General features: G+C 37.4%; 1 protein-coding gene across 4 annotated transcripts in view; it reads left to right on the forward strand.

The window, feature by feature from the left end:
• Window positions 1-19,225: 19,225 nt before the first annotated feature.
• Window positions 19,226-27,944, forward strand: part of mrvi1 (murine retrovirus integration site 1 homolog) — a 72,277-nt gene continuing 63,558 nt past the window's right edge. Inside the window, exon 1 of one of the 4 annotated variants that reach the window (XM_079845273.1) lies at window positions 19,226-19,275. The gene's annotated coding sequence lies outside the window, so the exon portion shown is untranslated. Of the gene's footprint in view, window positions 19,276-23,105; window positions 23,257-27,944 lie in introns of those variants that run through there. The other 3 variants (XM_079845276.1, XM_079845274.1, XM_079845275.1) reach the window with 3 other exon arrangements.

Consider the following 27,944-nt stretch of genomic DNA (forward strand, 5'->3'; position numbering starts at 1 on the left):
ATGTGCGCAGACAGAGAGCAGATGGGATTGTCCTAGTGGCAGAGCCACAGAGACGAGTGTCTGAGGTGGAGCCAGGGTGCCTGAGGACTGAGGTGGAGCCGATGGGATTGAGGACCGAGGCGGAGGGAAGAGCCCAACGGACAACTTGTAAGTTTGTGGCACAAGCAGGGTGATGTCTGACCAAGGCAGAGCCGGAGGGACAGGGGAGCCCGGTGGAGCCGCAAGAACGATGGTATCTGGTGGAGCTGAGAAAGGGAGGAGCCAAGAGCCAAGTTGGCATGATCAGCGGCTGGAGGCGTAGACAGGAGATCTTCATGCCTAGGCGGAGCCGGAGACTGGAAGGTCCAAGGCAGATCCATACTGAGTAGCGTTAGAGGAGAAGTCGAAGGGCTGAAGGGAACCAGCGAAAGAGGAACTGGCTGATATTGGAATAGAGGCCGAGAGAGGGAGGCTGGACGGGAACTCCGGGGACACAGGAGACTTCGAGCTGGGTGGAACTAGCGAGGATTGGAGAACCAGGAAAACTTCCTCTTCCACTTCAAAATAGTTCCCAGAGGCCAGGCACAACACATTCACTGGGGTGTGGGCGGGGCTTCCCCCCATACCCTCGAACTCCAAAAGCAACCCCACAGGGATGGATGAGAAATCCAGCTCGCGCACCTGGTCAGACATTTCGTGGGGCTAGCTCTGTCCTTCTTTCACGATCTGGCTTGTGCATTGCGGATTTAATTAGTCCAAAATAATCACAAACTTGCACGTATACATGAACAATAACGGAACTAGGGAAACCCAGGGCTTAAATACAAAGAAACAAACAAAGGGGAGTCGGTGAATACAGGTGAACAGAATCTACTAATCAGTGATTAACCATAGCAACAAATTAGAGCTTGAAAGAGTTAGGGAACTAATCTGAACAGGCAAACAGAAAGATAACTAAACTAAACTAAAACAGAACATACATGTTACAGCACATTACTATGATCATTTCTGGGGGTCTGTGGCATCTTAAAAAATTAAAACCCCTGCTCTAAATGACTGCTTTTGCAATTAAAATTTCTCAGAAACATCACGTTTGATTGTGTTTCTACAAAAATAAATATAGCTTCCATGTTTTGAGAGACAAAACATCCATCTAATTCATGTTTTCCCTGTGATAACACAGCAAAAACTCCAGAGTTAAATTAACTCTCCTGGGAGTATATGTGAGACCACACTCAAGAGTGTTGAGCTTGGAACATAGGAATTTGTTCGTTTTCTCAAGGTGGCAAGAACAAGAACAAAGTTCGTTCTGGCCTGGACATTACATACTTCACGAGAAGAGCAGGTGCCGAACATTTCCGTTTCTCTGCATTAACCCCGCCCACTTTAAAATTCTGATCAATCCCACAATAGTTCTCGGACACCCACAAGAAAAAAGTTCTGCTCAGACGATGTGTCGAGAACAAGCTGCGAGAACTCCCAAACCAATGACGTAATTTTGTTCTCGCAGCCCTGGGAGCGAGAACTTTTTTCTCTGTTCTTGCGGAGTATGTTGCGGCCTTTAAAGTGTTAAAAATAAGAGTGTTAAAGTAACACTGAAGCAGTGTTAACGTTAATGAGATAATTAAGTGATTAATTGAGTGATGATTGGCCATTATTGAAGATACCTGATGTTAACATCAGAAACGCCACGTTAACAAGCAGAAACGCCAAAGGAGAACACCACAATTCTTAAGTCACCATTATGGTGAACAGTGTTCGATTTAGTTCGGATCTTGACCCTTGAAATTTAACACATTAGATTATGTTTTGGTTGCTTTAACAGCCAGACAAGCAAAGAGTAAAAGTTGATCAGGTGGTGTTGATTATGTTTTAACATAGTCATCAATTGAGCTGAATTATTGTTTATTGCCTTATATCTGAGTTATGTTTACACCAGCCTTGCAGTTCCAAGGGATAAAATCAAGCATTTTCAACTTAATCCAAAGGTTTTCTTAAAACTTGTTCTGATCAAAAATAACATCCCTCAGAAAAAACATTTTCACAGACATCAAGAATCAGCCTGAGAATCTCAACAGTGGTGACCATTAAAAAGCATGTTGCAGTGCATTCTGGGAGTCATCAATCAAAATTCTTCCATGGCTCCCTTCATTCATTGCTGCATGAATAAATTATGAGCTTTACGAGCTGTTTGTCACCATTGTTGAGATTCCTACACTGATTCTTGATTTGCGTGTGCCTAAAAAAAACAACGTTATTATTATCAGAACAACTTAGAATTATATTGAAAATGCTGGATCTTATGTTATAATCAACAAGATAAACCCAACTCAGAGACTAGGCTCTAAATGAGGTTAGTGATTCAGGTCAAGTAATGACAATGTCAAAACAAAACCAACACCAAGCAATCAGCTTTTGTCATTGGTTGTCTGGCTGTTACAACTCAGTTACAGCTCCGAACAAAATATAATATTGAAAAGTCAAGGGTAAATTGACTCAAATGTGAATCAAAAGTAAAGCAAACACTGTTTTTTGATTTTTCTCATTTGGTGATTCTGCTTGTTAACATCAGGCATCTTCAACAATGGCCAATCATCACTCAATTAATCACTTAATTATCTCATTAACTTTAACGCTGCTTCAGTGTTACTTTAACACTCTTAATTTAACACTTTAACACTCTTGAGTGTGGTCTCTCATATACTCCCAGGAGAGTTAATTTTTTTAAATTGTGTGTACTAAAAAAATCATCTTGCATAATAGGTATATACATATTATGGTTCCATGGCTTTGTTTAAATGTTGTGCTTTTTTGTAAAGGATTTTTAAAATCATTTTTGGCAGGTTAAATAAATACCACATCAGCTCTCGTGGTCCACCGAGGACCGGTGTGACAAACCATCAGTCTCTGCACCATGAGATTCAGGAAGCTCAACAAGCGGTAACTGTCCATTAGTTCATTCACAGACGGTTTAATGCTGGACCATCCGCTTAATCCTCTGATGCATGAATTATTACATTCCTGAGCTCTTTTAAATCATGTACTTTTAAGTCACTCATCTGTTCACCCTAGTGGACATCTTTCATGTATTGTTAAATAATATAAAGTATCTCTTAAACCACTAACAATTGTTTTAAAAGATGTTAAATAACATACTATAATATGATCTTTCCCTAGAAAATACAGATTTTATAAGTTCCTGCGGTGATGTTTAAATGACTAAAGAAACCCTTGTGAAAAATAAGTGTGCTTAAAATGTGCATTGTAGTGTACTTCGGATCTTAAGAATAGGCCTATTTTTTTTTTAAAAACTGTACTCATAGATAATATAATATTTATGAAATAAAAGGCCATTTAAAGAGAGTGTCCTAAACACTTTTAAAAAGAATACAATAGAAGTAATTATGAAAATTACAAATAAATGTACTTGAGTGAGGCAAAAAAAATCACTCTAAAGTGAAACATTACCTTCAGTTCACAATGAAGTATATATTTTTAAAGTATATTGTTTATCTAATGATTACTCTTTTAAAAGTAGCCTATATTAAAGTGTACTTCTTTTTCACAAGGGAAGGCTGCAATGCAGGTTAAATCTTTCCGCCAGTAGGTGGCGATAAGTGACTGCATTTATGATCATACCCCTTTTATATAATCAGTAATTCATTCAGAAACTGAGCATTGAATTGATTCTGTTTTGGCTCTGCTTCGAACAGTTCTCGTTGGTGGCACAAATAATAGACTAAGGAACTGGGAATATGTCTTTGAAATGTAAGATACTTGACTTATTGTGTATTTAACTGTTGTTTAAAAGCAATATCACACCCATAATCGTGGTGTTGATCTGAGTATAGTCGGCCATATTGAACTTTCAAACACAATCGTCCGTGGTGGTTTTGATGCAGAATGACCTTGAATGGTTAATTAAGCCATTTGGTTTTAAACAATTTTACATGTAGCCACAAAATGGATGTGCCAGCCGTACAGTGTGTCCTCGTCTTATTTTCTTTCAGTCTCAGAATGTGGCCATGGAGTTGATTAGTGGTTCCATCAGTCAGATCTTACCCACCGTCCCCCAGAGAGGAGACATTCAGAACCTCCAAAAGATCAAGCCTGTAGAGTTGTCCCATATACTGCACGCACAACTCTCAGAGACGGTGAGACACATACACACAGCATCAACATAACAAACTGATGGGGTTTTCTCTCAAATGACTAAAATAAAAACATTTATTATTTAAGTTATAGTACAGTTTATTCATTTTATTATTCAAACCCACCAGAACTTTTTCAGGTTTTTGGGACTTAAAATTACAATTTTTTTGTGTGCAGCGAGAAAAGACACAATGGTGTAGGCCTATGTGTTTATTTAGTGTCAGTGAATAATTATAAGAATAATTATTGTGCATAATTACTGAAATTGTGATCCTGTACAATATATAATCTGTGACACTGACGACAGTTATACTTTACATTTCATTTTCTCAATTATATCATTGTCCATTCTTGAAATATTATTTTTGCTTTTTCTCAATTTAATATAATTTTTTACAATAGAATTATCAGTGATTGCATGCATTTGATATATTAAAAAACTGCACGTCCAGTAAAATAACGGATTTCTTTAAATGTAATCTACTGGTGAAATCAGAATCACTAATATACATGATCTTCAATATATATTTCGATTTCACATTATATATATATATATATATATATATATATATATATATATATATATATATATATATATATATATATATATATATATACTGTATATTAGTGCTGGGGAAAAAATAATTGTGATTAATCGCATGAATAAAAGTTTGTGTATATAATATATGTCTGTGTACTGTGCATAATTAGTATGTATATATAAATGTAAATACAAATATAACATATTTTTCTTATAATAAATACATGCATGTGTTTGTATTTATATATACATAATAAGTATACACAGTACACACAAATATATTATGTAAACATAAACACAACACGTTTATTTTGGATGCGATAAATCGTGATTGATTAATTTATATAGTATGATTAAACCTCTAAAAGCTTTTATTTCGTCCCACATGCTTTAAATAAATATAAAGAAGGTGTTGTATTTTTTTACGGTCTATGGTTGGATGGCTCGCTCATGTTAAAAATTAGTGGAAAAATAGCAGAAATACTGTAAGACAAAAATACAAGCTCAGTGTTTGCTTGATTTTGCTAATTCTGTGATCGCAAAAGTACTGAATTATTGTTGTTATTATTTTCCTATGGTTATTATTATTAAATAATAATTTATTTTTACTTTCTCATCATCAAGTTCAGTTCTTATATTGCATATGATATATATATATATATATATATATATATATATATATACAGTATAAGTGCTGTCACATTGATAACCGTGATTAATTGCATCTAACGTAAACGTTTTTGCTATAATTTAGCGCATTTAACATAATTTTTTTTATATTTATATGTCTGTGTGAGTGTGTGTGTATATACCGTATACAGTACACACACACACACACACACACACACACACACACACAATTTACATATTTATACACATATTTATACACATACACACATATATATATATATATATATATATATATATATATATATATATATATATATATATATATATATATATATATATATATATATATATATATATAATAAAATTAAAACAAAAACATTGTTTTTTGAATCGATTTCACAGCACTAATATACAGCATACAGCAATTTATATATATATATATATATATATATATATATATATATATATAATTTTAGATCAAATTATTACTTGAAATGAAATAGTTAACTCAAAATAAAATAAAATATACAAAAACTTATTTTATTCCACCCAGTTTCCAAGGAAACATTTCTAATTTTTTATTTAATTTAACTATTAAATTAATATTTATATTAATAGGCATATTTAAAAAAAATCTAATACTTATAAAACAACATATGCACACAACTCAAATGACTCAAATAAAAACAAAAAATAAAAAAATAATAATATTAATAAAAACAACAATATTATCTCAATGATACTACAATAACACTGTAGTTGACCCCAAAATGAACACACTTACTTTCTTTGTATTATCTGCTCTTCAGGACAAATTTGGCAACAGTGCAAGTGAGAAGTTACAGAGACTCTCTCTGCAGGACCAACAACAGCATGGAGGTTCTAGGCATCAGCTGGTGACACTGTAAGGGATCATTTCCATTATTATCCTCTGCCGTCTTTTAACATTGCATGACATGTTGTCCATCCGCTTTCCAGTCTAAAAGAGCTGGAGTTTCTTGAAGCTCCACTGGCAGCGCAAGGACAGCACAAGGCCAAGCGTCAGACCGAGGAAGCCCACATTGCGGCCGCCATCACCTGGTGGAGGGGCCAGACTAAGGAGAGCAAGAAAAGCCAGACAGCCCAAGGTCCACAAGAGGCTGTGGTGGACATGCAGAAACAGACCCAACGCCTGGAGGTCGATCGCACAAAAGACCAGATGGAAGAGACTAAGCGTGGCGTGAAGGTGCTTCTCAAAGACCAGGGAATGAGCACACAGGAGGACACTCAGCTTCAGTTTAGGGATGTGGCTGTGATCACTGATTCATCAGCAGAACGTTGGGTTGAAGAAGATCTGCTGAAGTCCCTGAGGAAAGTGGAGGACATGGTGGCGCAGGCCTTACGGGCAGCCCGTGTGCTTATGGGCAGTGAGAAGAGGGTGAAGGAGAGGATAGAGGCCATCAGCATGAGGGTGGAGAGAGCGTTGAGCAGAGCTGAAACCACTGAGAGTCAACTCAATGCCCTGGAGGCCACGATCTCTGCTAACACACAGGTATGGTGGACACAATTACTGGCACCAAATGCCTTTTACACTGCCAGTGAAAAGTTTGGAATAATACTTTGGAATAATTTTTTTGATATCTTAAAAAGTCTCTTATGCTCACCACGGCTGCGTTTATTTGATCCAAAATACAGTAGAAATAGTAATAGTGTGGAATATTATTTAAAATAACAGTTTTCTATTTTAATTTATTTAAAATTTGTATTTATTCCTGTGATCAAAGCTGAATTTTCAGCATCATTACTCCAGTCTTCAGCGTCACATGATCCTTCAGAAATCATTCTAAGATAATTTCATATTATTATCGATGTTTATCCTGTTTAATATTTTTGTGGAAACTGTCATACATTTTTTTCAGGATTCTTTGATGAATATAGAAAGTTCCAAAGAACATTATTTGAAATAGAAATCTTTTGCAACATTATGAATGTCTTTACTGTCATATTATATATATATATATTTTGAATGTATCACAGCTTCCACAAAAATATTAGTCAGCAAAAACAGTTTTCAACATTGATAATAAGTAATCTTTCATGAGCTGCAAATCCTCACATCAGAATGATTTCTGAAAGATCATGTGACACTGAGGACTGGAGTAATGATGCTGAAAATCCAGCTTTGCATCACAGGAATAAATTACATTTCATAATATATCCAAATAGAAAAGTGTCTATTTCAAATTGTAATAATATTTCACAATTCTTACTGTATTTTTGATCAAATAAATCCAGCCTTAGTGAGCAGAAGAGACATTCCAAACATTTGAATGGTAGTGTATAAAGTATGTAACCTGCATAATATGGTTATAATTGATCTAACACATTCTTTGTTTTGTTCTAGTCGTTATGTATGTCTCAATCTATGGCTACTGACATCATGGATTGTAGCTCAGCTGCCTTCAAGTCCTTTTCCACACCACAGCCTCTCACTCCGGAAAGCATCCTCACTCCATCTTCATCCAAAAATGGTATTGATTAAGTTATTTTAGTCATACTTTGTATGTTGTTGCAGTTTTAAATAAAGTATACCTTGACCTTGACGTTGCAAAAATAGAAACCGTTTCTAAAGGGGCTTTCGCACCAGAGGAACGTTCCTATAACTATTGGCGGAAGTACCTGCTTTTTGCTGTGTTCGCACCGCAGGAACTGGGAACGATTTTAGCTATAAGGGGTTTAGCGATCTGAGCACATTGTCTGAAGCACATGGTGCAGGTGCACTTAGGGTGTGTCCGAATCCACTTTTGCTAGTTTAACGATGGAAAAAACAGTCTGCGCTTCAGGCGCATGGTCTATAAGGGTTGGACCTAGTATCTTAATGAGTCATGGGTGTGTTTTGGGCGTAATGTGCAATAAACCAATCATAGTCTCATCTCCCAATCCCTTTAAAAGCCAGTTGCTCTTGTACCATGGCGGATTCGCTATTTACATGCCACAAAAACAATATCACAGATCATTCGTTTCATGATGAACACTGACTGGCAACAAACGGAAGTGCTACAATAATGATGATAACGATAACGCAATCGTGTTATCCATTGTTTGGAAACAGTGTTGTTAACTAAAACCATTAAAAATCACTGGGATAAAGGTGAAATAAAATACAATTATTAGATGAAATATTTAAACAATGTCCCCTTGTAGTCAATAATTCGGTAATACTTAAGAATAATGGTCGGTCATTGATAGGTAACTATGCAGGAAGTAATGCAGGACTAATGAGTAATACTACATTAACACTTCAGCTTCTACTATTAACTAATACAGAAACAAGCTTAACTAATCAGTAAGTAATATCAAATTTAGGACTAAGATAGTTTCTTATTGGGTAATCAATAATTACTGAATGGGATTGGCATCACTAAGAACTTATAGGTAACTATGACAAATTATAAAGAATTACTAATTAATTACCAATCACAACATTAACATGTCTGAGATTTGAGAAATTGTCTTTTTTTACTCTCAGAGTGGTCAAAAAATGCATCACTAATTACTCAAGTGTTACCTAGTCACTACGCAGGAACTACTAGTGACCTGGACCATTATTGTAAAGTGAAAAAGTTTTTCACTTTAAAATAAATGTCCAGATCACTAGTAGTTCTTGAAGATTGTCCTTCTTTACTCTGAATAAAGTCATTTTCTATAATTGCATCAGTAATTACTCAAGTGTTACCTAGTCACTCTTCAAGGACTACTAGTGATCTGGACCATTATTTTAAAGTGAAAAAACATCTTCTTTTTCACTTTAAAATAATGGTCCAAATCACTATTAGTTCCTGCATAGTGATTAGGTAACACTTGAGTAATTACTGATGCATTTTATGAATTTATTCAGAGTAAAATGATGACTGATTATGTCTCAGACACACAATAATGTTCTTTATAATTTATCAGTTAGGGGATAGTTATTAACAAGGCTAATCTCATTCAGTAAGTATTGATTACTTAACAAGGTACTATCTCCTAAATTCGATATTACTTACTGATTAGTTAAGCTTGTTTCTATATTAGTTAATAGTAGTAGCTTAAGTGTTAATGTAGTACTACTCATTAGTCCTGCATTACTTCCTGCATAGTTACCTATTAACCCCCTCGAGTTGGCGGTCGCGCTGATTCTTTATACTATGTTGGGTGTTTTCATAACAGATTATATTTATAATGCAATGCTATTCGACATAGCTTTTGTAAGTAGGTTATTAAGGTTATTTAAAACATTTGACTTGTGATATAAAGTAAGTTTGGAGTAAAAACATGGTTTTAATCTCATAAATTGTTGTGTTTTAATGAATTGGTTTAATAAATCATAAATTATGGTTTAATACATCATAAATTGTTGTGGCAGATAATTTAGCTTGTTTTAAGCAAAAACTCACTTCATTTAGATTTTTTCCGCCAGAAAATTTTACTTATAAATGAATCTTGATTTAAGAATTTTAAATATTTGGACTGGAAACGAAAAAATACTAAATAAGAAGAGTATCTTTTGCATTGTAGTCAAATCTTTTGATCATTTAAAATATAATAGGCCTTTGTTGACTACATTCTAAATAAACTACAAAAGAATATATTTCCTTTACTCCTGTTGCTCCCTCTCAGTCACATAAGCTCATTCATTATGCAGCTCATTATGCAGCTCATTATGCGTTCTTTTGCCTCTCAGGTGTGATAACCTGCATTATTCATTGACGTTCACACCTCCTTGCATACTGGCTTTGTAAAGAAAAAGCGTCTTTTTAAATCAGTGTATTATTTGTGTAGGCTCAATGATTCTCACATCAGTTTGAAGCTAGAACTCTAGGTAACAACACCCATTAGTCAAAAGTCTTGTGGACACAAATCTATTGTGTGTTTTGAGGCCTTAACTTTAAAACATTATTTTTTTTTTTTCAAAAACCATGCATAAACATTATTCTCTCAAAAATACAAGCATGTACTTACATGTTGCTTAGATATTATGGTAGCCCAGCTTAGGGCTGTAACGATTTGACCAAAAATAAAAACCTTGATTAACATTACATTTTACCTCGATTACGATTAATGAACGATTATTTTGCTTCTTTTTCTTCTTTCATAAGGTTTTTGAGTAAGTTCACTGATAAGGTTTGTACTGTACATATTTTCTACTATTAAAGGTGGAATTTTTGTTCTGAAAATGAAATTTTCAGAATGCTGATTCTCATTTTTTCATGTCAACATTTCTTTGTGATTTTAAAAACACTTGAAGGAAACGGTTCACTTTCAGCAGTTTTTGTCTATGGGGCAGATTTCTGTTTGTTGTACATCAGATACAGATAAATTAGCACAGTAGGCCTACATTACATTTTGAATGCATTAATGAGAGAGTGATTGTGTGTGTGAATTACTCATACCGTCTCTACTCATTATGAAACTGTGGTTTGTACTGACTTCAAAGGTATTCAAATGTATGCCTTTAACGGTTGAGTTTCTAAGCTACTTTAGTGACTTTACTTTAGTCACAGGACAGCGTTGACACTGCGTTTCTGCGCTGCTCTCTGCGCGCGATCTTCACGTGATGTGCAAGCTTCTGTCTGAGTGCTCGTTTGTCACAATATATCAGGCATTAGTTCAACATAATACACATCTGATGGTCGAAACTCGCTTTAATGTTCAAACTGGCAGGGCTTAAACCACATACAGATGACAAAGCTTTGTGAGGACGCAGGTGAAAGAGGACTGCCTTCAGGGCGCGCGCGTTGTCAGAGCCGCGACACGGCTTGGCTCTCTGTCTCACAGAAAAAAGCAGAGCACTGAACGGATACGTTTTCCGTATTGTTGTTTTTGAATAGTGCACAATCGCTTTAAATGTTCAAACTGGCAAGCCTTTAAACGCATGTACTTGACAAACTTTATGAGCACGAAAGTGAAAGCGATCTGGCTTCGGGGCTTGCACACGCCGACTGTGTGTGTGTGTGCGTGCGCGTGTGTCAGTGCGTAGGCTATAAAAACAGCAATTAACAGACCTGTATAAACTGTGTAAAACATGCAGTTACTATAGTGATTCTGCCTATAAACAAAGATAACTGCTCTTGCATCTCTGTGTGCCTTGAAAAACTGCACTTGATGTGACTGACGGGGCGGAGTCACGTGAAAACCGAAATAACGGACATGGGAAAAATAGGTCGGTTAGGAGTTCTGAATGTCGGTTTCGATTAATCGTACAGCCCTAGCCCAGCTACACTTTTGCCATTAATATGTTTATAAGCAACTGAAAAAAGCACAAATGTCCGAGCATGTCAAAACGTCTAAAGGGCTCAGACTTCTAGGGATTAATGACGGACCATTATTCTAAAGTGTTACCTATAATTCTATCCCTTAAAGGTCCCGTTCTTCGTGTTTTTTTGAAGCTTTGATTGTGTTTACAGTGTGCAATATAACATGTGTTCATGTTTCGCGTGTAAAAAAACACAGTATTTTTCACACAATGTACTTATCTGTGTACCGCTGTTTTCACTGTCCTAAAAACGGCTGGTGATTTCCTCTTTCTATGAAGTCCCTCCTTCAGAAATACGTAACGAGTTCTGATTGTGCAAGCGCTTACTGTGTTGTAATTCGACCGCAGCTTAGCGCACGTGCCAGCAGTTCCTGTGTTGTGATTCGACAGCAGCTTAGCGCATGTTGGAAAGGTCACGCCTCTTAACGGAGAGATGTATGCGTTCAATAATCTCTACAGCGTCCCTGGGAAAGCCAAACAAAGGTGATTTGACTCCTGAATGAAAATAACAGCGTCTCGATGACATGGCGATAAACACACTCAACGCAACAGTTCCTTTTCTCCACGCGACACGTCCGCTTCCCCACGTGGGACAGCAACAAGACCGCGCCCCCTTTTTCGCGTTTCTTTGTGGGCGGAGGTTAGTCTGTTCTACTGCTCTACTGACGTAATTAAAGAAGGAAGTACCAGGATGTAGTCCAAGCCAGCCGTTCGCTGTAGGCTTTGAAAGGGAACTTCTGTTAAATAAAATATCTCGCTTGGCATTGAACTTTGAGCTTTATAATTTTACAGGTATTATTTATGCTCTAACAGCAACATTACACACTAACTAAAGTTTGAACAATGGGATCATGCGGAATGGGACCTTTAAAACTCGTAATTGATCACCAAGATGACATATTTAAATGACATTTTTTGCCTGTGAATTTTTTTTTATTCAATAGCTTGAATGTAACTATAAACCCTTGCTGCATTTAATATAGTGGATCCATGAATATGCAAATGAGCTCCGCCTCAACTCACTCACACCAGCTCCGAGATCCCATTTGGTCAACCTGTCTGCAAGTCGAAAACTGAAAATAAAAAAATAAAGAAAGTATTAATAATCTTGTTAATGTTTTTATTACATTTTTGCAGGCATATAAAAGGTGTTACAGCATAGGGTGTCTAAAAAAGAGAAGAACAAGCAACACAACAGGTCAACAGAAAAAAAACATAAGTCCATTAGCATTATCAGGTACTTTATGGATTGTTATTAGTAGTTTTATTGATCCGTGTATATATATTTAAGTGTACACAATGCATCTGTTTTTTTTATGTAACTGATTTATGTGTGTGTTCTCTCATGGTGTAACCTCCTTCCTGTTGTGTCTGTTGGGAGCTCTGTGGCTTTGGCCCAAGTGCAGATGCTGTTTAGAGTCGAAGGAAATACAGATTCTCAGTTCACACATGTGATGCAGGCCCTTAATCGTGTTTAATTAGTGTAGACTGTTTGTGGAATAGCAAGTTGCTGTGCTTATTTGCTCGCTAAACAAAAGCAGATGTTTGTGTGAGTGTGTGTGTGTATCCAGCCTTTTTCTCTATGCTTGTTTTGTGGATGACAAAATGCGTTGCATTTGCTTATCAAATGAGTAGTCCAAAGAGAAGTGAAACAGATATGCTATAATTCGTCTGACCACACAGCCCGTCTGGCAGTCTCTCACATGCTTTGTGTTTTATGGCTGATAACTGTTTCATGGAGATAACATTATGTGCAAGCAGTGTGTTTCAAAAACAATACACTTAAAGGGATAGTTCACCCAAAAATGAAAATTCTGTCATAATTTACTCACCCTCAAAGTTGTTCCAAATCTGTATGAGTTTCTTTGTTCTGCTGAACAGAAAAGAAGATATGCGGATGAATGTTTGTAACCAAGCAGAGAGAGCAACCATTGAAAAATACTATGGTAGTCAATGGTTGCTCTCTCTGCTTTGTTATAAACATTCTTCAAAATATATCTTCTTTTGTGTCCAGTAAAACAAAGAAACTTATACAGGTTTGGAACAACTTGAGGGTGAGTAAATTAGGACAGAATTTTCATTTTTGGTTGAACTATCCCTTTAATCACACTCTCTCAGCAAATGAGCATAATTACATAAAATAATCTGCATAAAAAGTCAAGAGTTATTGTAAACAGGGGTTCGACGTTAAAAAGTATACACTACCGTTTAAAAGTTTGTCTCTTCTGCATTTGTTTGATTAAAACGACAGTAAAAACAGTACTATTGTGAAATATTACAATTTAAACAAACTGTTTTCTATCGTAATATATTTTAAAATGTAATTTAGGTATAATTTTATTTTACAGTGTCCTTGTTACACGTTACATGTAGTTACTGTAGTAATAACTATACATTATTCATAATTACATGTAACTGACCCTAGACCAAAATAAACCTTAATCCTAACCTTATAGTAAGTACATGTAAGTATTACTCAGTACTTAAATGTATAATTACACTGTAACAAAGACACCTTAAAATAAAGCGTAACCGTAATTTATTCCTGTTATAAAGCTGAATTTTCAGCATTATTACTCCAGTTTTCAGTGTCACATGATCTTCAGAAATCATATGCTGATTTGCTGCTCAAAAAACATTTCTTATTATTAAATAATGTTGTGCTGTTTAATATTTTTTATAAAAACCGTAATACATTTTTTCTGTAATCTTTAAAGTCCCCATGATAGGAAAATTGAAGTTTTTGGTATTTTAGTATGAATATGTTAGCCTTACTGTTAAGGCTAATTACCTTACAGTAACCTTAAGTAACAGTAACAGTAGTGTGCTCCAAAACAAATGACAACATTTGCATTTAGAAGATAAAAGCATTCAAAACTTACAGCCTGTCACTTCCGCCAGTATGGATCAATGATTTTGATGACATCACTCTGCACTTCAGCTTCTCATGAGATTTTCTGTCCATTCAAATGCTCTCTAGAATCTGAAGCTCCGCCCCCTACATTATAAACAGACTGTGGCTAAAATCGGTCACTTGTTCACACATTTACTATTCTCTACAATGGAGACTAGCACATAGTGCACACTATAAAAGGGATAGGGAAGGATTCAGAAAGATTCTGTGTAAATATGCTTTCCATTGGGGCGAATGAAGTCTGGCTTTACGTTTGTGTCACGTGAACCGCCACAGTGCACAGTCCAGAGACACGATAGCACAGAGCGGATCATAGGCGCAGATCGGCACAGAACACAAAATATTAATTAGTCTCATTTGTGTTTGTGCTCTGTTCAGTCATGTTCACGTTAGGTGCATTTGGATATGGTATGGATAGTCTTGCCTGTGTGGATTTATTGAACTTCGTATTTGAATTATATTCATCTTCGTCTGTCTGTCTGCCTGCTACGCATGCCCTGTATTGTCAACATAGACTATAAAAAAATATGGGCGTAGTTAGGGCTGCAGCTATTGATTCTTTTTGTAATCGATTAATCTAGCACTTAATCGATCGATTAATCGATTAATCGGATAAAAAAATCTGTTTTTAAACAACCAAAACAAATAATGCATAACGAAAATGAAGAGGAAAAGCAATTTAATTTATTAATATGCACAACAGGTTTAATGCTGCAATCTAACCCCTAACCCTGACATCAAAGTAAATATCTTTAATGCAGATTTCTACACCTGCAGCATTTACCATTAGGCTACTAACAAATATCATTTCTTGGGTGAGCCTATTTGCTATGGTAACCTAGCAACCTGTGTGTGTGTGTGTGTGTGTGTGTGTGTGTGTGTGTGTGTGTGTGTGTGTGTGTGTGTGTGTGTGTGTGTGTGTGTGTGTGTGTGTGTGTGTGTGTGTGTGTGTGCGTGAGGCTTCATTGCAATTTGGTACTGAATACATACATTCATTTTCAATATAGCACTGCATTTGGCTTGCATCACTTGCATTGCGGTGCATTTTAGGTGAAGCATCCATTCGAAAAATCGCGTCACAACATCACGTCCCGGTGTATACAGTGAATGCATGCTGAAATTATTGTTGCGTGGCTACATAAAAGTTTAAGCATATGTGATGCATTGCCACGATTGGTCTGACTAGCGCGAGAGAGAGGAGGGTGCGTGTGTGTGTGTGTGTTACTGATTTTCTACTATTAAAGTTGGAATTTTTCCAACAAATGCAAAAAGTGCATTTCTTTGTGATTTTAAAATACTTGAAGGAAACGGTTAACTTTCAGCAGTTATTGATGTCTGTGGGGCAGATTTATGTTTGTTGTACATCAGATACAGATACATTAACACAGTAGTAGACCTACATTACATTTATTTGGATGCATTAATGAGAGAGTGATTGTGTGTGTGAATTACTCATTCCGTCTCTATTAATTATGAAGCTGTGATTTGTAATTACTTCAAAGGTATTCAAATGTATGCCTATAATGGTTGAGTTTCTAAGCTACTTTAGTGACTTTACTTTAGTCACAGGGCGGCGTTGACACTACGTTTCTGCGCTGCTCTCCGCGCGCAATCTTCACGCGAAAAGAGGACTGCCTTCAGGGCGCGCGTGTTGTCAGAGACGCGACACGGCTCAACTCTCCGTGTCACAGAAAAAATCTGAGCACTGAACGGATAAGTTTTCCGTATTGTTGTTTTTGAATAGTGCACAATCGCTTCAATGTTCAAACTGGCAGGCCTTTAAACGCATTTACTTGACAAACTTTATGAGGACGAAAGGGAAAGCGATCTGGCTTCGGGGCTTGCGCGCGCCGTGTGTGTGTGTGTGTGTGTGTGTGTGTGGCAGCTATAAGAACGGTAATCAACTTACATAAACTGTGTAAAACATGCAGTTACTATAGTGATTCTGGGCATCTAGAATCTAAACTAAATTCAAAATGTATCACGCGCTATGGTGTGCTTCCTGAACATTGAACAGCGGTCCGTGTGAATCAGATCCCTGCGCGTATAGTGCGCATCATAGGAATTTAACGAGGCTTCGAGGCAGAATTTTTGCCTCGAGGAATTTTTGTAATCGAGTTAATCGAGTAACTCGATGAATCGTTTCAGCCCTAGGCGTAGTGTCCGTGACGTCACCCATAGGATTCTGAAGGGCAAATTCGTTTCCATCTTGGCAGCGCGTCACTCCTGGATAACTGAAAATGGGCAAAAAGGCGGGATGTGGGCGGAGCTGAGATGACGCGATGACTAACAGACAGCAGACAAACGGCAATCCACCTGTCACTCAAAGTGGCCACGCCCTTGATTATGCAGAACTTTAATGCTTTATATAATGTAAACGACTGACAAAAAATTCACCCCCTCACAGTTGTCATGAAGGGCAAAATTAGCCGTATAGACCAAAACCACAATTTGTACCAGACTGTAAACATGTTTTATTCTGCTGTAAAGTTGGGCATTTTAACATGGAGCTCAATGAGATTCTGCTCCCTTCTGGAGCCTGTCCCTAGTGGCCAGTCGATGAATTGCAGTTTAAAGGTGCACTATGTAACTTTTCCCTCCGCTAGAAGTCGCCTATTCAAAACAAAGGCCTAGTTTGATGATGCCGGTTTTGTTTTGAGTTTGAGCGCAGAATCTTGGGACATGTAGTTTTCACCTCACATCCGGTGGAAAAGAATCAGGATATGTTCATTGATGTGATTATTAACGTTACTGTAGTATGAAGCAGAGCAGGACTGAGTGTTGTGGGAGCTGAGCAAGGCCGCTGGAGCGATTGTTAATAAGATGAACGCAACGCACACCTTGTGAGCAGCAGAACTTTTATTATGCCACAGTCGCCGGCGCCACTTCCGCTTTTCCGGTCATGAGTATGAGGTAACGCAGCTCTGTTTATCATATGAGATACATCTGAGTGTGTTGAAAATTAAGTTATGACGTTACTCTGTGCGTTCGCTCGGCGGCTGCTATGACACTTGTCACACACTGCAGTGAGAGGAAAGCGTTTCCGCAGAATAAAACCGGAAACCGAGGGTAACGCAGATATGACACAATCAACAGGCGACTCCCTCACACGTCCCGGTTCCTTGGTTAAAATAGCAATTTCTCACGATTTACAAATAGTTGGAAACATTTGGGATATTGTAAGTACTCAACTGAACAAAATATATAACACTGGCCTAGTTGTTTTTGGATATTTTACTGAAAAAATGTTACATAGTGCAGCTTTAAGTCACTTCCGTATTGGTTTCAAGAGAAACTGGGGGAGGTTGCTACTTGATTGTGACAGATATAGACTAAACGCTATTGGCTATTTTTAAAAGGGGGAGGAGCTGTTTGATCTGTCCTGCCCTTGTCTTCTTGTTTCAGTGGAAATTACGTCACCACATTGAATAATGCGTTTCACGGCACTTCAGTGGGCCTTTAATGAAGATTCATAAGAACATTTGTAACAATATTTTAGTGTCATTTTTGGTCATTTCAATGAAAACAAAAATGAAATTCTAAACCTGTATGACATTTTTCAAGATAACTCATTTTGTACTCCACGCAAGAAAGAAATGAATACAGGTTTGGAACAACATGCTTAAAATAAATGTTTGATTATCGATCTATTAAATATTATATTTCAATCTTATTGTGTCATCATGAACTTTTTATGCTCACTCTCTCAGAGGATGTTTGTGTGCTTTTATAACTTGCAAATGTTGCAGCATGCCATAAAGCACACGCACAGAACTGAACACGAGTTTTATAGCTGAGAGGCTCAATGCAAAACATTTACCAGATTATTTTACCGTACAGGAAAGCCTGTTCCTCTGGGAGGACATTTGCATTTGGTCTTGCGTTTAGCTGTGGCGGTGTGGTTCAAAAAAAAGTTTTGTGATCTTTAATGAAGTTCCTCTTTTTGCAAGGTCTTTAGTTTTAGTTTCTTGGTCAGGTAATAAATAACTGCACATTGATGTGTATCCATTTCGCAGGCCCTTTATCCAAAGCGACATTATACAATTAGATCAATTTGTGCGTTACCAGCACAAGCAAAGTTGTCATGTGCTGCTCATTGCTGTAGTCATTGTAATAGGAAATGTCAGCATATCAGTTCTGTCTGGTTCTCATCTCATTGCTGTACGTCAAAGATTCAAGCAGCGAAATGAATGAAAGACAGCATTCATCATTTTATCCTCACAATAAATAACATTGCTTTATGTCCGCCGGCTTGTTTTCTTCTCCCGAAGCACTAAAAGTGGAGATGTCAGTGATTAATGTCGCATTTGAAGGGGCTCGATTTTACCATTATCTGCCTTTAACCCAGGCAATGAATTCTAAACCCTAATTTCTGAGCACGTTATTTGTAGAGCATCACTGAACATTTTACGACAACTGCTGTCCAATTGATGCATGCTTCTAAAGGAAGTGAAACAATGAGTCTGTGCCTCGCCAAGTGCTTTCAACCAGAGGATCAAGCTCCTCATGTAAATGGTTGCCAGGTTATTGTTGCCCTTAGATATGGAGGCTGGGTGGGAGGGAGAGAGAGAGGCTGAAAGAAGTATTGAAAACTCTGCTGTCAATCAAGCGCTACGCCTCCTTTGGTGCGTCATGCTGTTAGATGGTCGACTATTTAATGTGCATTTTAACACTTGTGCATTTGCATGACAGACCCGTGACTTGCAAATAAGCCTGGCTCTCTCTTGCTGCTTTCAAACAGGTGGTTTGCTTCTGTGCACGCGAGCGGAGGACCACAGCAACAAGGTAAAAAGAAAAAAGCTCTTTATATTAATCATACTGTTTGTTTGTTTTTCATTATTGTCTTTTCGGTTTTGACGGTGGTGTTTTACGTTAAATCTTGAAGTATCTCCACAGCAGATTACTTGTATTTTTTGTGTCATTAGTTGTGCTTGCTAAGGTAAACCTTACTGTTAATATTGCTAATGTTTAGGCTCAGGGGTTGTTTGTTAACCTGTTAACTGTCACCCCCCCCCCCCCTTTTGAAAATATACATGAAAATGCACTATCCAAACTTAAATGGTTGCAATTCAAGAATGCTTTGGAATATAGACATAAGTTTGATCTCATTTTAAAGAAGACAGTCAGCAGATTATGGCAAGTGAAAACACTTCAAAAAATGAAAGTATGAAAAAGTTATGAAAGTTTAAATTCACTGTAAATCAAATGTACTGTACTAAATATTTTATGTAAAATATTTATGTTACAAAAATTGTATACTCTAAAATTACTATCACATAAAAGCCAAATGTCTAACAAATTTGTGTTCCAAATTTAAAGTTGATATCACAAAAATTGAAGTTCCCATGATATTTTGTTTAGGCACTGTACCACAAATAGCCACCGGGTGTCATTGAAATTCCATAGATTTTTTTAACACAATCTCCTGTAACAAATGTATATATTTTTGTCCAGATATCACAAGACAGTGGGCAGATATAGAACCATGAGACTCAGACCTTTCCGACGATATGTGTTTTGTCAAGATTAAAAAAGGTTTTTATTATAAAGTTTTTAAAATAAATGTTGTAATATGAAACATGACGACGCCCACTAGGGGAGGAGCCGCCAGAAGAATTTAGAGTACCGTTTCCATGGTAAAGCAAAATCCGATTTCAAAACGGTTTTCACAGGATGAATCTTGAGTTCGTAAGCTTTCGAATGATATATAGTTTGTCAACATTAGATCAGGATAAATATTGGATTTAATTGTTTTAAACATGCAGTGGCAAATGGGCCCACCGGTGGGCCAGTGACAGTTAACAGGCTAAACTTTGGTGTGTAACTCATTCCGCACATTTGTTCTGTGGATAAATAATACCAAAATGCTGCCTAAAATCATGCTGATTATTGAAGATAGGTGTGCTAAAGGGTTAGTTCACCCAAAAATTTAAATCATCCCATAATTGACTCACCCTCAAGCCATCCGAGGTGTATATGACTTTCTTCTTTCAGCCAAACACAATCTGAGTTATATTAAAAAAATATCCTGGCTCTTCCAAGCTTTATAATGGGAGTGAATGGTACTCTAGATTTTGAAGCCCAATAAAAGCACATCCATTCATTATAAAAGTAATCCAGGCTCCAGGGGGTTAATAAAGGCCTTCTGAGGTGATGCATTTTTGTAAGAAAAATATCTATATTTATAACTGTAATCATTGGCTTCCGGTAACGGCCATACGCGAGTCTAGTTGCAGCGGAACAATGACCTCTGACCCAACGTGTGACATATTGACGAACAAAACACCGGTCATGAATTAGAGTCTAAATTGAGAATTTGTGAAGAGAAATGACGGAGGAGCAGTGTTGGGGATAGTTACTTTGAAAAGTAATGCATTACAATATTGCATTACGCCCTTAAAAAGTAACTAATTGAGTTACTTAGTTACTTTTTAAGAAAAGTAATGCGTTACGTTACTTTTGCGTTACTTTTTCTCACCTGGGCTGGGCTTGTTTTTGTTTTTGTTTATAACAAAAAGTTATATTTTTGTGCAACGATAAAGACCTCTTCATACCAAAATTGAAATAATAAGCCCCAGGCTGAGGTAAAAATGTAAATTCACGCATGAATAGTAGAGGGCTCAGCTCTGTATACACGAGAAAAAAGTTTTACCAATAAAAACAAAAAATCTAGTAATTTTCATCATCAAAGGTCAGCAGCAAGACATTGGTAAATTAAATATAAAGGTAGATTATGCATAAAAATTGATGTTTTATTTGACATTTAATTATTGGAGGTTTGCATAGTACTCTGATTTTGCATTTGACTGATTTTATTAATTTTGAGGAGTACAGAATCTTTATTGTGCAAGTGAGATGAATAAATGCTCACATTTAGTCTGGAACTACAATAACCATCATGTTCACACACACGCCTCTGCACTTATTTTTCTCAACATGGGGGCAGGAGAGCTGTCAGTCAAACTAATGTGAAAAAGTAACTTGCGTTACTTTTTTGAAAAAGTAACAGATATTTTGTTGTAATTTTGAAAAGTAATGCGTTACTTTACTAGTTACTTGGAAAAAGTAATATTATTACGTAACTCAAGTTACTTGTAATGCGTTACCCCCAACACTGCGGAGGAGCATGAGTTTGTTGCCCAGCCCTTTGTGTTTGAACCACGAGTGGCGTCTACTCTCACCTTAGCTTATGCTACTCCTAAATCCTACGTCATACGCTGGAACTGGACTCTCTTGTGCCGTTACCGGAAGCTGGTGATTACAGTTTAGACAGTTATTTATTGGTCTTTTTCTTACATAAATGCATCACTTCAGAAGGCCTTTATTATCATCACTTCAGAAGGTCTTTATTAACCCCTGGAGTCATATGGATTACTTTTATGATGGATGGATGGATGGATGCTTTTTTTGAGCTTAGAAAAACAACATTTACTCCCATTATAAAGCGTGGAAGAGCCTAGATGTTTTTTAATATAACTCTTATAGTGTTTGGCTGAAAGAAGCACCTAGGATGGCTTGAGGGTGAGAACATTATGGGATCATTTTCATTTTTGGGGGAACTAACCTTTGAAAAAAAGTGCCAGAGCCTTATCTAGGGACCAAAATAATACAGGCCTATTTTGACTTGGACAAATTAGCAACCACCCAGAAATCCTAGCAACCCCAAAGTATTGCCATGGGAATAACTGAATGTTCTTCAGGGGTTTTAGATTTTTAATACCAATTAATTTCTTTAGGGTAGTAGTTTAGGTAATAATTATTGGGATTTCAACAAAAAAAACCCCTCAAAAATAGCAATTTTCTACACAATTAAATATTATAGAGCTTGAGAATAGCTAGAAAAATGTATATTCATAAATGTATATCCATGACCAGGGCCTAAAATTAACACTCGCCAAGCGGCAAATGTTAAAATTGACGGCAAATTTAAATAAAAATTTTAAATGTACGTTTACGGCATATGAAACCATTCGCCATTTGGCCGGTAACATTTTTTTATGAATTCTAACAATACAATGTTGTGAGAACATGCACTTGAACAAACATACGACGCCCAGGACAGTTGACGGGCCAGCATTGCATCAGCACGAAAGTTTAAGCCTTACCAATTTAAATATTTAAGTGCAAGAAGATTTGAAAGGAAATTACTCACACGCTGTGTGGGAAGTTTAAACATCTGAAGCGTATATATTGTGTTGCTGGTTTACCCAGGCAGATGTCACCCAGTATTTGCATATTCAGATAGTTACATAACATCTTCATCACTTCCTCTGAAGTGGCATGTTTTTGCTGAAGTTCAGATGCTTCTTGTTAAACTTGTGTGTGTCCATTAGGGGAAAGAATGTAGATTACTGTCATTAACAGGGTGCTGAAGACAAACCAGTTTCCTACTCGTCCATTAAATTTTAGGAACTAAATCTAATTCAGAGAGAGGCAGAGGTCCAAAACATACAGGCTGAGAAGGACAGGCTCATTCTTCAGCTGCAGCTTATTGGTGCATCAGGCAGAAACCGGCGAGCGCGCACACACACACGCACGGCAGTAGCAGCCCGGAGAAGCATGAGAAGGCTTCTCCTTAAATGGTCAAAGCTCCCAGGAGTCACAGGGAGGCTGGTGCAGGGAAAAAAGTCAGGGAGAGGAAAAGAGAGAGGACGTTGACGATTGTGGAGCTTTGAGGAAAAATATAAACAGCACAAATACAAAGAGGGCTTTGAAGGAAATAGTGTGCTGTTGAGAGAGCATCTTTCATCCTTGTTGGCCAATCAGGTAGAGTTTCAGCAAGTTTTTCTTTGCATGGATTGATTTGTTCTCTTGAGACAAGAGCTTGCGGCTGACACTTCCAGAGAGAAGCACTTTAAAGCACACAACATGGTTTCCTGGGAGGTGTGACATTATTTAGTGTATTAAAATGTGGAATCTGATGGCCTGAAGTGCACTTTTATGATGTAGAAATTGACACGCATTCTGGTCATGTATACAGTGGGGTTCAAAAGTCTGAGACCACAGTTAAAATCTGCCATTCAATCATCATCTAATTTAAACATGGACATAAACAAAGTTTTAGATTCTGCACTATATCTAGGGCACTAATCTAATAAGCATATTTGTGTGTTTGGGATATTGATCATGTGACTCTAGTTCAGACGGTCAGATGTTCTTGTTTCCACTGAAGCTCAAGCTGCTCTTTGGATGATTCTTAAACCATGCAGGACAACATCATCAGATTTTGCACAAACTTGTGGCATTTATGTCAGATTGCATGCTGCTGTCATTAAAGCTAAAAAATAAACCGAAAAGTACACCGAAAAATGTGTTTTATACCTGATAAATTTAGTTTTGTTGATTTGACCCATTGTATTTATACGTTTACATGACAATGATGCACTAAAAACGGAAAAGTTTGCATTTTTTCCTTCACATTTTTTGCGTACCATTCACACTGATCCACAAAACGTATAAAAATGCTGTATTCTGCTGCTAGGCCAGTAGTTGGCGAGGTCCCTTTATAAAGAAACACTACATGCCTATAGACTGAACACATTATACTCATGCGCTTGACGTCACTGTTTTCATAAATTCGTTTTTGTAGTTTACAACGATAACGTATCGTTTTCAAAAGTGTGTTTTCAGGCCCCCAGAACGCTGTTGTCGCGTAAATAAACGACCAAAACACAAACTTTTCAGTTTTTAGTTGAAAACGGTGTTGTGCAAACGGCCCCTTAGGTTCATTCTTTGACGCTTTAGATTAGGGTCAAATTCTCACCATTAACCAACTGTTAACTACGACTTTTTCCTCAATATACTCCTAATTACTGCTTATTAATAGTTAGTAGGGTAGTTGGGTTACACTTTATTTTACGGTGCCATTGTTACAGTGTAATATATTTAAGTACTGAGTAATATTAATTAAGAACATGTACTTACTATAAGGTTAGGGTAGGATTAGAGTTTGGTTGAGGGTTAGTTGCATGTAATTATGCATCATTTACTGTTATTACTATGGTAAGTACATGTAACATATGTAACAAGGACACTGTAAAATAAAGCGTTACCGCTAGTTTAGGTATTGGGTAGGATTAAGGGATGTAGAATATGTTCATGCAGAAAAAGGCATTAATATGTGCTTTATAAGTACTAATAAACAGACAATATCCTAGTAATATGCATACTAATAAGCAACAGTGAGAATTGTACCCTAAACTAAAGAGTTACCTTTTTTAATTTGAATAAAGTCTATTATTTATGTTACCACATTTAACATTTTCTTCAACAATTTGTGACTTTTTTTCATTCAACTTTTTACTTAAATTGTTATGCTGATAATACAGTTTGCACCAAAAGGATGAAGAAATCCAGTCTCTCCAATTAGATGCTGTTCATGGCAGGTTTTTGGTGATGCTCAAATGTTTTACTGTGACTGTATAGCAACCACTTCCTCTTTCACGCAACCAAACTTTCAGCAAATCTGGCTCACTGTATCTGTGTTACATAAGCGGTGAAGGGAGGGGGGGCAGAACGTGCACTTTTCTCATGCAGCCGCGTCAGAGCTTTTGCCATGAGGTAACGCTGAGGTCATCAGGGACCCGGAGGGACCTGCCACTGAGATGGCCTTCCATCCTCCTCAAAATTTATAAGAGTTGAGCTCTTAGTGGTGACAGTCAAAGGTCAATTAAAAATAGAACCAGTCAGTGAGAAGAGAGCCTTCACTGACCACAGAGGGAGAGAGAAAGCTCACAAATAGACTCATAGCCAGCAGGAAATAATCAGGGTGATTCGATTACACTGCAATATTCATCTACGTGTCATGCTCAGCGGGAGAACGGGCGGCAGGACTCCTGCTGTCTCGCCTCACTGTATGACGATGGATCACTGAAATCATTTAGAGTGCCCTACCATCTCATTATCCTAATATGCATATATCAAAACTATGCTTTTTTTTATTTTTGTAATAGCCCTGGTCATTATGATATTGTTTAAGAGGTGAAAGCAAGGCTGATATTGAATCTGACCCTCTAGGCACAGGTGTGTTTGAAAGAAGTCTCTTATGCTCACCAAGGCTGCATATATTTGATCAAACAGTAATATTGTGAAATATTATTACAATACAAAAAATATATGCGCTGAACTGAGTGTGATAAATGTTTTATCGAATAACAAAACATGCGCATAAACTACGATGAAAATACATTTAACGAATCAATTTCTCGACGTGCATCATGTGGGGGGTGGCATAACTGGACCAACTAGCAGACTGATCTCGTTGCACAGCATCTAAAATGTTGTTTTAGTGGTTCTGAAATGCCTGAACAAAGTCTGTTGTCAAAGTGGTTCGGTATAATTACCTCCCAGAACTGTCTAAACACGATTGCGTCCCCAAACAGTCAAGTCAGGTCAAACAGGGGTGTGTTTCCCAAAACTTCCGTCGTTATCAACATAGTTCAACGAGTCAGTAATTCCCGAAACCATTGTTCCAACGTTTCAGCATCGCAAAGTTGAGTGGTTGGAACAACGGCTCTCGACCTGTGGTTAGAAGCGTAGTTTCTTATTTGCATGACATGTGGACTTAAAGGGATAGTTTACCCAAAAATGAAAATTTGCCCATAATTTACTCACCCTCAAGTCATCCTAGGTGTATATGACATTCTTCTTTCAGACCAATAAAATCTGAGGTATATTACAAAATTCCAGGCTAATCCTAGCATTAGAATTGGATTAATAGTTGCTCTGTTTTTGAAGTCCATAAAAAGTGCATCTGTCCATCAAATAACTGCTCCACGCGGCTCTGGGGTGTTAATAAAGGCCTTCTGAAGCGAATCGATGCGTTTGTGTAAGAAAAATGTTCATATTTAAAACTTTATCAAGAAAACTTTCGGCCGACCGCCATCCGTGGAAAAGTGTTGAATGTTGAAAGTGAAACTCAAGATGCGTACGTGACGTCATGACGAGCGGACCTGGTCGCGTTAGTCTTTCGATCGGCAGGGGAACTTTCAACAATTTTTCCATAAATTGAACAGGGAAGGCGGTCGGCCGAAAGTTTACTTGATAAAGTTTTAAATATGGATATTTTTCTTACACAAACGCATCCATTCGCTTCAGAAGGCCTTTATTAACACCCCAGAGCCGCGTGGAGCAGTTATTTGACGGACAGATGCACTTTTTATGGACTTCAAAAACAGAGCAACTATAAATCCAATTCTAATGCTTGGATTAGCCTGGACTTTTGTAATATAACTCTGATTTTATTCGTCTGAAAGAAGAATGTCATATACACCTAGGATGACTTGAGGGTGAGTAAATTATGGGCAAATTTTCATTTTTGGGTGAACTAACCCTTTAATAAATCCTTACCTTGAGCAAAATAAGCAAGCTGACAGTCAGTACAACCTATATCTTTTATTTAGAATACATACAAATGTAATTTATGTCTTTTAGATTGTCAAGAGGTTTAAAACACCATTTTTGAAGTGTGCGCATGTGCGTACGTGCTCTAGTACGTAAGAACGAGCCTGTGATTGAATCTGCTCGGTCATATGCTCGGTGATGAAATATTTCGCTCTTATAAACACTTGCCAGCATTTAAAGAAATACAAGTCTAGAAATGCATCCAAATTACAGCGCACGCAACCGCACGGTGCTCTGCAGTGGTCAAAAAGGATATAAACAGTGAATTTTGAAGTGATATATTCTTGAAAACTCAGAGATGTGGATTCGGAGAGCAATCACATTAACACACGAACTTGGTGTTTGTCAAAAGCAGTCGGTAATTCAGCCTGGGTTTTTTTCGAGGGTGGTGGGAGAAGGACGGCTTCAGCCAACTCCTTCACCACTAATGGAGCGAGCCAACAACAAAACTCAGCAGTGATTGTTCTTGCTCCGTGTAACGGGAGTTCGTTTGTTCAGGGAAGAAGGAGGTGGGAACCGGCGAATGTTTAACAACTTTTAATCAAATAATAAACACAAAATGAAAGTAAAAGCGGCAGTCCCTCACGGACGACTGCCGTGCACATACATAACAAAACACAACTTAAAATCCAGGCCTGGTCCTCTCTCGTCCTTCACCGGTGTCACTCGTCCTTATATCCCTCCGTGCTCCCTCATGAGAGGACTTGAGACCAGTGTGTCTCATTCTCAATCACGCACACCGATCTCGCTCGCTCGCTCGTCTACCTCGCCACACTCCGGCTTTAACTTCTGGGCATTCGTCAGCGGTGCCACACACTCGCATCTTTCACCGCCGCCATTACTGAACTACAACTCAAACTAGCGCACGACATCAACGTCATCGCTCTCAGCCACTCCCTCTGTTCGCTGATTGGACCGGTAAAATATTGTTCGGGAGAAAACCTAAGCATATACAGCAGTCCCAGACGGAGCACTGAAGGAAAATGAAAATTGACCGGAAGTACGTAGGAGGGCAGAGCCAGGCTACCCTAAACCCTACCCACACTGTGAAG

The sequence above is a fragment of the Gobio gobio genome, assembly GCF_949357685.1.
Source record: "Gobio gobio genome assembly, chromosome: 2".
NCBI lineage: Eukaryota > Metazoa > Chordata > Actinopteri > Cypriniformes > Gobionidae > Gobio > Gobio gobio.